The 10,644-nt window shown below is 50.1% G+C and overlaps 1 pseudogene; it reads right to left on the bottom strand.

Moving 5' to 3' along the window:
- Window positions 1-4,616: 4,616 nt before the first annotated feature.
- LOC112479156 lies at window positions 4,617-4,735 on the bottom strand (annotated as a pseudogene).
- Window positions 4,736-10,644: the final 5,909 nt, after the last annotated feature.

Below are 10,644 nucleotides of genomic sequence, written 5' to 3' on the forward strand. Positions count from 1 at the left end.
AGACTCGAACACCAAGTCTCTCGGTTTGTTGCTTGAATCTCTCTCTAACCTGATGCACATTGCTTTTTCTGTTTTTCTATATTAAAAGTGTGCAGTGGCAGGGTGGACCTAGGCGACCTCGGACTCAATTACCGGTATTCTGGCCACGGCTTTCTCACTTATCTCTGAGTCTCGGTTCCTCTTCTGAAAAACAGTGTATCAGTTTTCTATTGCTGTGTAAAAATTCCCATGAACTTCACAGCTTAAATAACACACACCCAATAACACTCGGTATTTATCATTTCTGTAGCTCAGGAGTCTGGGTACAGATCAGCTGGGTCCTCTGCTCATGGTCTTGCTGGGCTGCAATCCAGGTGTGGGCTGGTGCTGTGGTCTCATCAGAGGCGAGACCAGGGAAGGGCCTGAGGCCAAGCTCTGTTAAGCTGTTGGTGGGATGGATTTCTTTGCAGCTGTAGGACTAAGCCTTTGTGTTCTTGCTGGGTTGTAGCCAGAAGCTCTGTCAGCCCCTGGAGGCCTCCCGCCTGACTTGCCAAGCGGCCCTCTATCAACGTGGTGGCTACTTCTTCATGGGCAGTGGTTACCTCCTTGGTTACCTTTCATTATGTAAGCCTCTATGTTAACGTATGAATCTACGTTAACATAGAGGCTTACATAATGAAAGGTAACCAAGGAGGTGACACCCAGCACTCTTGCCCTATTCTCTTGGTAAGAAGCAAGTCACAGGTTCTGCCCACTTTAAGGGGGAGGAGATTGTACACAAAGGTCGCCTCAGATGAGGCTCAGGGACCGTACCTGGCACACACAGCACTCACTGTGATGGTGCTTGTTGCTTATCAGTATGAACAGGGGCTTGGCAGACGCCAGCCCTGAATTCTGTTTGCGTGTTTGTGGAGGACCAGTCCGACCCATGCATGCCTCTTTGTGTGAACCTCCTTTAACTCGGAACTCACTTTGGCTATGAGAACCCTTTTTAGAATTTGCCAGCAAAAATTACAGCCCCGAGAATTCTGGGGCAGCTGCTTCTCAGGCTTCAGGCAAATGATTTTGGCCGGGTCCTGAAATCTGAGTCATTTCAAGGGAATGGTTTTCTCGCCCTGGCTCTACCAGCAGCAGATGCTCCACTGGAGGACATGTGTCCACTCTGAGCAAGGTCAAGAGAATCGAATTAATTTCTTTTAGGACCCGAGGCTAGTTTGAAATTGGCTCTTCTGAGATGAAAAGGGAAAGGCGGGGCTGCTCAACAGGCCCCCGACTCCCCTTCTCTGCCTCCCTCCCATCAGGGTGCCGTGGTTTAATTGGGGTGGGATTCCTTCGGCAGCGCGAGGCAGCCTGCCGCTGCCACTGCAGCACCCGCCACACCAGAGACGATTTCTCGAAGCGGGCTGGGGGCGACTCGGCTTAGTCCCGGCGGATTTTCGTGACCTCCTAGAAGTAGAAGCCCGGGACTGTCAGCAGCACCCAGGGTGGGAGAGGAGAGAAGGGGTAAAAATAAGCCTTGCCTGTAACTGCCCAGCGTGGGGCTGAGATGTGGCCCCTGACTCTCAGCCTCCGTGATGACGGTTTCACCTCTTATCCGGACAGCGTGGCGGGGCTGGGTGACCACATGCCCCGGTTTCCTGGGGCAGCCCCCGATATGCATGTATTCCTGGTTTTACCCGTCTCAGAAGTGTTCTGGTTCGGATGATAAACTAGACAGTTGTTCTGGTTCAGGGGCTCTCTACTTCAGCACTGTGGGCATTTGGGGTTAGGCGACTTTGGTAGTTTGGGGGCCCTTGTGCACACTGGAGGTGTTCCGCAGCGCCCGGCCCCGCCCACTAGATCCCGGTAGCACCTCCCCCAGGTCGTTGCCTGGAGAGTCGAGGGTGTGGGTTCCCCCTAGGTGAGAACCTCGGGCCTACTACAGGGCCCTGTTGACTCCTCCTCCTCCTGGTATCACCTGGGGGTCCCCCGAGTACTCGTATTCTGGGGGGATTCCTCCGCGCGTAGTGCTTCTCTGTTGATTTTGCTTTTTCAGCCTTCATGCCCCTTCGTCTTAGACTAGCGTCCCATTTTTTTGTGGGGGGAACCTCCCCTTCTTTATTCTAAAAAAAGGTAAAGAGAGGTCGCCCACCCAGGTTGAGCAGATCAGAGAATGCCACTCCCCTTTCTACGGTGACTGGTTCAAACACCCGCGTTCAAGTCGGGCCAGTGAGTGTCAGTTGCAAAACTTTCCTCAGACGCGTTCTCTTTTTGCTGGGGTGGCCAGGCCGGCCGGATGGAAACCTGGAGCTGCTGGCTCCATCTTCCTCGAGTCTGGCTGAGCATGAAGCGCAGGAGAAGACAGCTGGAAGAGGACACAGCAAGCTGCTCACTCTGTGTCAGAACCGACGTCCCATCGCCCCCCGAAGACACAGCTCACCCGCAGCTTCTTCCTGAAGCCAGTTTGCCCTTGAGCTTCCGTCAGCTAAAAAAGGCCACGTGTTTTTCCATGGGATATTTCTCCATCGCCTTTCCCAATCAGATGATGTAACTTTGATTACGCCGATGGTCAGTTTTGTGACGAAGCCAGTGGGAGCCCCCCAGAAACTCTGATTTGCTCTCTTAACCCTCTGTCTTTTCCATATTGTTCTCGATCTCTCTCAAGGATGCATGGAAGTATCTACCCCTTCTCCTTATTACTCTCTCCCTCCCTTCTCTCTTTCTAACACTACACCAGTCTTTTAATTATTACCCATGTTTACAAGAGGATCCTGTAACTTACTGCACACCCAGACAGAAATGATCGCTCTGGGCTAAATATCTAGTTTGCTGACACCTCCTGTACCAGAGTCTATCCTACCTCTTTGATCATAAAGATGATTATTGATGAATATCTGAAAAAAAAATATACAAAACCATAGGAAGCTTCATCCCAAAGCCCACAGCAGATAACTTTTAGATTATTCCTTGTGTTTTTTGTAAAACATAGTCCGTGTGAATTATATCTATATACTTAAAAAATATAACTTTACAGCATAGATTACACCCAATTGAAAGTTGTGAACATTATTTTTAGTAATTGTAGAAAATTCCACTTCATGGACACAGAGTCATTTTACAAATGTTCTCCTATTGGTAGACACTTTATTTTTTACTATTTGCAATAATGTGATAGCATCCTTGAGCATTCATCTTTGTCCCCAACTGGATCGCTTCCCGAGAATAAATTCCTAGTAGCAGACTTTCTGGGTCAAAGACAGTGTTTGTAGGGCTCTCGATATATGTTGCCAAATGGCTTTCTGGAAAAAACTGTACCTGTTTATATTTCCAATAGCAGCGTGGGAGGGTCAGATGTCAGAATCACGATTGCAGTGATTGACAGGGGTCCAGCTTGTTAAGGTATTGCCAACAGTATTTCGACACTTCCAGCATCTCCGCCCATGATAATATAAACAAGGAATATTGGGAAGCTTATGATAGCCCAGCTATTTTACCATGAATTTTACATGTGTTGTCTCATTTAGTCCTTCCAGGAATCTGTAGGTTGAGTCATAATGATCCCCCATTTACAGGTGAGGTTAGAAGACCCCACATGGTTGAGCAATGTGACTAGTGATCGCAGCCCGTCAACGGCAGATCCCAGATTTGAACCGGGGGAGTCTGATTGCTGTGAGTGTTATTCTTTACTTCTTTAGCATGACAGAGATGCGTAGTTGAGGGTCACTCCGCCCAGCTGTTAGCCCCACTGTGCTCATCTTGCTGGAGACCTACTGTGAGCTAAAGCATTGTTTGCTGCACGTTGCAATTAAAGAGTTAAAGCCAGCGCTCCAGTACTGACATTCCCCAGCCTCCCCTTCTGAGGCGCTGCCGCCCTCCCAGCCAGGTGTGTGGCGGAGGGACTCAAAACTCCCGACTCTCCCTTCTATGAATTCTAAAGAAGCCCCATTAACTGTATTTCTCAGTGGGCCTGCCTCCCACCAATGTGCTCTCTCTGCAAAATGCCCGCTTCACCCCTTTCCTGGGAAAAGCATCTCTCTAAACACAGGTGGGTGGTTTCTCATATAGTGAGGATGGGGACTTGCCTAATATTTGGCACTTTTTTTTGGTGGGAGGCATTAGCGTTTCTCAAAAAGTCACTAACTTGGTGTTTGCTGCCTTTCCCAGGCTCGCAGGGCAAGTGCCTGGGTCCCAAATCATGCGGCTGGACCAGCAGCATCCGCACCAGCTGGGAGCTTGTTAGAAATACATATTCTCAGGCTTTCTCCTAGGCTCACTGAGTCAGAATCTCTGAGGGTGAGACCCAGAAAGAAATCTGTGATTTTACAAACCCTCCGGGTGATTCTGGTGCATGCTCCAGTTTGTGAGCTACTGCCCTAAACCTTCCTTTTTCCCTTTGCAAAATAGTGGTAGTAACAGTCATATCTACCTGTGGATTATGGGGTCACATGAGGCAATTTGGCATCTGTGGCACAGTGCCTGGCAGATAGTAAGCACTGAATAATGGGCAACTCTCACCACTGTCCCTGAACTTGCCCAGAGTCTCTGTGCTGGGACTGTGCAGTCTTTTTTTTTTTTTTTTTTAGGCGAGGAAACCCTTGGTTGACCTTGAAGATTGTAAGGACTTTGTCAGTTTACAATTCCTTATTTTTTATTTTTTATGCCTATAGCACCTGGTCTTCCTAGGTGGTCTCCCATCCGAGTACTAACCAGGCCTGACCCTGCTTAACTTCTGAGATCAGATGGGATTGGTCTTGTTCAGGGTAATATGGCCGTAGACTAGACCTGTGCAGTGTTCATCTGCTCTGCATCCTGCTCCTGCTGGGTCAGCCCTTTTCCTGCCTGTGGGTCCAGTGGGGCTCCCAGCATCTTCCCCTCCTCTCCCTCCCTCTGCCATGGTGTGAGCGAAGCATAGCCAATCAAATGCCTGTCTTCTGGGGATTGGCATCTTAAGGAGAACCTCTCCTGGAAGTACAGTGGTTAGAGCCTGGTCATTCCAGGACACTCCGGCCCTGCCCCGTGATTCTCAACCTTTCATCTGCTCAAAACTTACCTGAGGATCCTGTTACAAGGCAGATTCTGATTCAGAAGGGCCAGGGCGGGGAGTGGTTCTGAGAGTCTGCATTTCTAACAAGCTCCCTGGTCACGATGACCCTGATACTGCTGGTTTGTGGACCACACTTGGAGTAGCAGCTCCAGAATGATGGTCCTTGTCGTTCGCCTCACGTTAGAATTACTAGGGCGTCTTGGAAAGCAGGACAGATGGCCCCACTCAGGCCAATGAAATCTCAGTTTTGGAGGGTGGGGTCCCAGTACTCGGAAGACTCATCTGAGTTGAGAACCGTCACCGCAGAGAGGTGGTCCAGGTGTTTCTAGCAGTGAGATCCTTAGGACCTCCTTCGGTCTGGGTATTCTGTCCTTTCTATGATGCTATGTGGTCCCCCTTTTAAGTTTATGTTGATTTTACTTCTGTTGCTTGCAATCAAAGAACCTTAACTGATAGAGCCTCAGAAGTAAGAAGCAGAGTCAAGGCTAGTATTCAGTTTGGCCTCTCGGATCTTTCTGCAACACTGCAGGTGTCTCTGTGGTAGTGATTCGATTTGGGGAGGATAGCGTCGTAGGGATTTGGAAGGTCCCCCGGGGGGCCTGCTTCTCTCTAGGCATGCTTTGCTCTTTCCTCAGTCCCAGGCGTGCATTCTGTGGGTGACAGTTTCATAGGGTTTGACAAAGCATGCTGGCTGTGGGGAGTGTGAGCCATCCTGCCGGCCTGTCAGGTGGCGGTAATGAGAACCAAAGGCCTGCACCAGGCAGGGCCCTCAGCAGCCGGTGTAGGGCCTTCCTCCCGTCCAGGGCAGGACTCAGACACCTCTGCCACCTGGGCTCCAGGAGGTGAAGCTGATTACATCTGCCTTGTGGAGCTGGTATTCTCCCACTCCAAACGGACTGGCATTGACCTGGACCAGCTGACTATGATCTCCTGGAGACAGCGTTGCCAGGGAGACCCAGATGCAAAACAGGTGTCCAGGTTGCCTTGGCCGTAGCTCTGCTGGGAGGTCCAGATGCCTGGCTCACATCCCAGTCTCCCCGCTCGGAAGATGTCCTCACTGAAGTGGGGAGTTCCTCACAAGGAGCCGCCGCTCACTGACACCGAGCAGCGGAGAAATGCTTCTAGACCTGCTGCCACACTGCTCCGTGTGCCACCTGGGCCTCCCGACCTCTCCACGCATCGACACAGATAACGCCTGGCCCAGCACGGGCCGGGGGGCCTCCAGGCCTGCCCCATTCCTTATTCCCATCCTGCCATGGAATTGTCGGAGATCGCCCTGCCACGAGAAGCTGATCTCCAGGGCCGGAAGTTCTGGGGACAGAGGAGCAGTCGGAGGATGAGTGTGGCAGGGTGAGGCTGGACAGATCCGAGGCTAAAAAGGGGCTGCGGGTGCGTGGCTTGGGGAGCGGGGTGGGGTGGGGGGACAGCAGGAGGGGCAGAGCGAGAGAGCTTTGCTTTTCATCTCAAGTCCTTTGTATCTTGTGCTCATATCGCTTCAGTAAAAAGAAACTTAAACACTCTTGTAAAAATCAGAAGTGAAAATAATTCCTCTACAGCCACGGACACAATTAATGCTGTGTACAAACGTACTAGGTTCTCTACGTGTCGCCTGATTCACTTCTAATTCTCACGACAACCTAGGTTGCCAGTGAGTCTTGACTTGCCTAGGACTTCCCTGGTTTTAGCACTGAAAGCTCCATATCCTTGGAACCTCTTTAGTCATAGGAGAACCAGTCACCCCGCTGCAACCCCCACAGGTGGCTTTGTAACCACGTGTGTTTTAGAGGGAAGGAAACTGAAGCTCTAAGAGCTTTCTGTAGCTCACTGAGAGTCAGTTAGTGATAGACACAGTTAAGACTCAGTTGAAGGCCCACAGCTAGTTTAGTGGTAGACGACTCGCGTACGGCTTACGCAGCTAGTTAGTGGTAAGACACCATTAGCCGAGAGTCAGTTAGTGATAGACACAGTTAAGAGTCAGTTGAAGGCCCACAGCTAGTTTAGTGGTAGACGCAGCTAGTTAAGGGTCGCACCGCTAGTTAGTGGTAGAGCTTTGTTATCCCATATCAGGTGGAGCTTTAGAGCTGGAAAGACTTTAGGGTCACATGTGTAACCCCATGTTCTGTAGACAGGGAAACGACCTCAGAATGGTGAATTGACCTACTCAAGGTCACACAGAGAATTAGTTTTGTGCTTCCAAGGGACCTTTGAGATGGAAGTTGGGGGAGATTGATGCCACACAGGGACCCTTTAGGAGGCCTGCCGGCTGGCTTTGAGGAGAACGCACTCTTAGCTCACCCTGAGGAGAACTGGCAGGAGGATGGGCACCAGGTGGTGCCTGGGGCCAGGGGCCTGTGCCCAGTGCTGTGGCTGGCGGGGGTGGGGGAGGCAGCTTCTCTTTATAATGTACATACACGGCAGCAACAGCCTGGGGAAAAACAACCCAAACAAACTCTCAAAGGGTGTTTTGGACTTAATCCCAGGGTTGGAAGCGGCTTGGTAAGATAAATAAGATAGAGCCGGTGTACCTGTAAGGTTGAGCGATCATATCACTGTTGCATTTGAAATATTCATGAGGGCGAGGGAGGTATGAGAAACAGCTACAGAAACATATTCTGCTTTGAAAAGGCAGAGCTCAAAGGCATGAAAAATGAATCGAGGGAAATTAATGTTGGGGCGGAGGAGGAGGGGTGGGCCGGTAGGGGACAATTATTGCCCAGTAGAGTAAGGAGGGGAATGTGGGGGAGACATCTCAGACTGGGCTGTGATCAGAATTCTGTGTCCTGCCTGGAAGATTCGAAATGTCAGTCAGTTCATCTGTCACTTGAAGTCAACACTTGGTCGCAAAATGGATGGTTCTGGCAAGAATTAAAAAGCAGGGTGGGGTGTGTGGGGGGTATGAGATGGAGCGGGTGGTGCTGGGCAGTAGAGACAGAGAAAAATCAGCAAAGTGCCTGACTCCTGTAAATTCTGGACAGGTTGCTGGGCTCTGTAGACGGACACGATGCCGAGAACCAGGAATTTCTAAACCTGGCTTTGCCAAAAATTTCTGCAATTTTTTGCACATCTCTGAGCCTCAGTTTCTCTCTTTATAAAGCCTGGGGGTTGGGTTGACTGCCCTGCTGGGTCACTCCACTGCATCATTTAAAGTCTTGGATTTTGTGATATACTTAACCAAGGGTAGCTTAAGGCAGAAGGGTCATGTGTATTCGCCGGTGGTGGGACATAATGCTTTTGTTTTGGCGGCTGATGGGAGAACCCCTCGAGTCTATACCATGCCAGTGAGCCCAGTGGCATGTGGTCCCTTTTAAAGGCAACTCTTTGGAGTGTAGACTGGAGCAGGCATTCTGGAGGGAGATCTGGCACGAAAGCCCATGAAACTGCATTTCATCCGGTGTGGTCCTCGACAGGCAGCGTCAGAATCACCTGGGAGCTTGTTAGAAATGGAGGTTCTGTCTCATTCCAGACCTTCTGAGTCAGAATCTGCCTTTTAACAAGACCCCTGGGTAAGTCACGTGCACGTTAAAGTCTGAGTGGTACTGACCCGAGACACAACAGTTCTGCCCCTGGATTTATACCCCTGAGAAATCTTCACCAAAGAGTGTTCAAGGAGGTGAGTTTGTGACACTGGGGAATCGGAAGCAATCGAGGTGCCCATCGGAGGGGGAATGGATCAGTAAAACATGATGGACGCATAAATACTACTGAGCAGCTAGGTTAGAAGATGAGATCTGATGTTTATACAGCAATTTGGATAGATCTTAAAGTGCTGAGGCGAAAAACGTAAGGAACAGAATCAGTTCGACGGCATGACACGATTATGGGTTAAAAATGCTTACACACAAATCAACACAGTAGGCTTATGCTCCGTGAGGGCAGGCACTCTTGTCTATGTTTTTCGCCCCTATCTACTTGGCACACAGTCAACATTCAGTATTTGATGAGCAGATGCGCTTTATGAGAATACGGACACATTAGAGAGAAAGGAATCCATCCAACAAGAGAGGCGTTTGCTCTCTGCGATGGTGCCGTGCCAGCAACCGAGGAGTCATTCACTCAACTTTTTGCACGTGGGGTGAAATTAAAGTCCAAGCTTATGCGAGAGGGATGCTGGCCAGGCCAGGCTCCTTTGCAGAGTTCGTTTCTCCCTAAAGTGGCTTCGCCGTGCCACCTCTGGCCCGTCCAAGGTCCTGCTTGCTTGTCTTTTGGCTTTATTTTGTCTTTTGGCAATAAAGCACCTCTCTGCTTTATTGCTAAAGCTTCAGTCTGTTTCTGTAGAAACTGACTCTCCAAAGGATCTGATGTGTGCTTCTGCACGCTCAGGCTCCTTTGCAGAGTTTGTTTCTCCCTAAAGTGGCTTGGCCGCGCCACCTCTGGCCCGTCCAAGGTCCTGCTTGCTTGTCTTTTGGCTTTATTTTGTCTTTTGGCAATAAAGCACCTCTCTGCTTTATTGCTAAGGCTTCAGTCTGTTTCTGTAGAAACTGACTCTCCAAAGGATCTGATGTGTGCTTCTGCACGCTTATCCGCACGACACTGCCTGGACCAGTGGTTCTCAACCAGGGACAATTTTGCCCTCAGGAGACATTCGGCAATGTCTGGAGACATTTTTGATCGTCACGACTTGGGGAGGGGGTGTGTACGTGACACTGGCATCTAATAAGTCGAGGTCAAGGATGCTGCTAAACATCCGATAATGCACAGGACGGCCCCTGCAGCAAAGAGAGATTGGGTCCAAAGTGTCAGCAGTGTAGGGGTTGAGAAACTCTGCTTGCTAGGGGGTTCGGGTGCTCTATTAGCTCTGCTGTTTCAGGCAAAGAAAGAGGCACGCAGAGGTCGAGTAATCCTTCCCCAGTTCCCATAGCCGGTGAGCAGTGGAGACAGGATATAAACCAACTGAGGCCGGCTCCAACACCCTTGCTCCTGACACATGACACATGAGTACTTCCCAGAAATGGAAACCTCCGATAGAGACGGCATAGCTTTTTCCTCCTTCGCTCAGTTATTGCTACAACCAGGGTGACCAGTTGTCCCGTTCTGCCCGGCATTGAGTGGTATGCCAGGATGTGGGGCTTTCAGTGCTCAAGCTGGAACAAATGGCCACCCTAGTACTACCCAGACTCTGTAAGCATCTGGGCTTGTGACATTCAATCCATTGAGTTCACACTACGTGCTAATCGCTATTGATATAGGGACCAAACCCCAGCCCCAAGTTCACTTACGATGACTATGTTGTCCATAGTGCTCAAGAACAGCTTTGTCCCTGTTCTAAAAATATTTATCTATTAGGCCCTTGAGTTAAGCCAGCAAGCTTCTGGGTCGATCAGCGTTCATCCCTGGAGGATTTTTGAGGTTCGTTCGAGAAATAGTTCAGTCGGGGATAGTGTGGTGGAGGCAAGGTCAGAGCGCCCGTCTGATCTTGAGCAAACTGCTTAACCTGTCTGAGCCTCAGTGACCTCATTTGCAAAATGAGTCTGTAATAAGAGCCAGAACTATGAGTCGTTACCTCGTAGCAGGTACTGTGCTAAGTACTTCCCTGGTGAGGTGCTTTACACGCAAGGTGTTAAGTGATTATCTCACAACGGGGTGGGGCAGCTCCTTGGGTGATGCGGCTAGCCTAAGGAGCCAGCCTGTGACGGACAGTCAGG

The sequence above is a fragment of the Pteropus alecto genome, unplaced genomic scaffold (assembly GCF_000325575.1).
Source record: "Pteropus alecto unplaced genomic scaffold, ASM32557v1 scaffold34, whole genome shotgun sequence".
Classification (NCBI taxonomy): domain Eukaryota; kingdom Metazoa; phylum Chordata; class Mammalia; order Chiroptera; family Pteropodidae; genus Pteropus; species Pteropus alecto.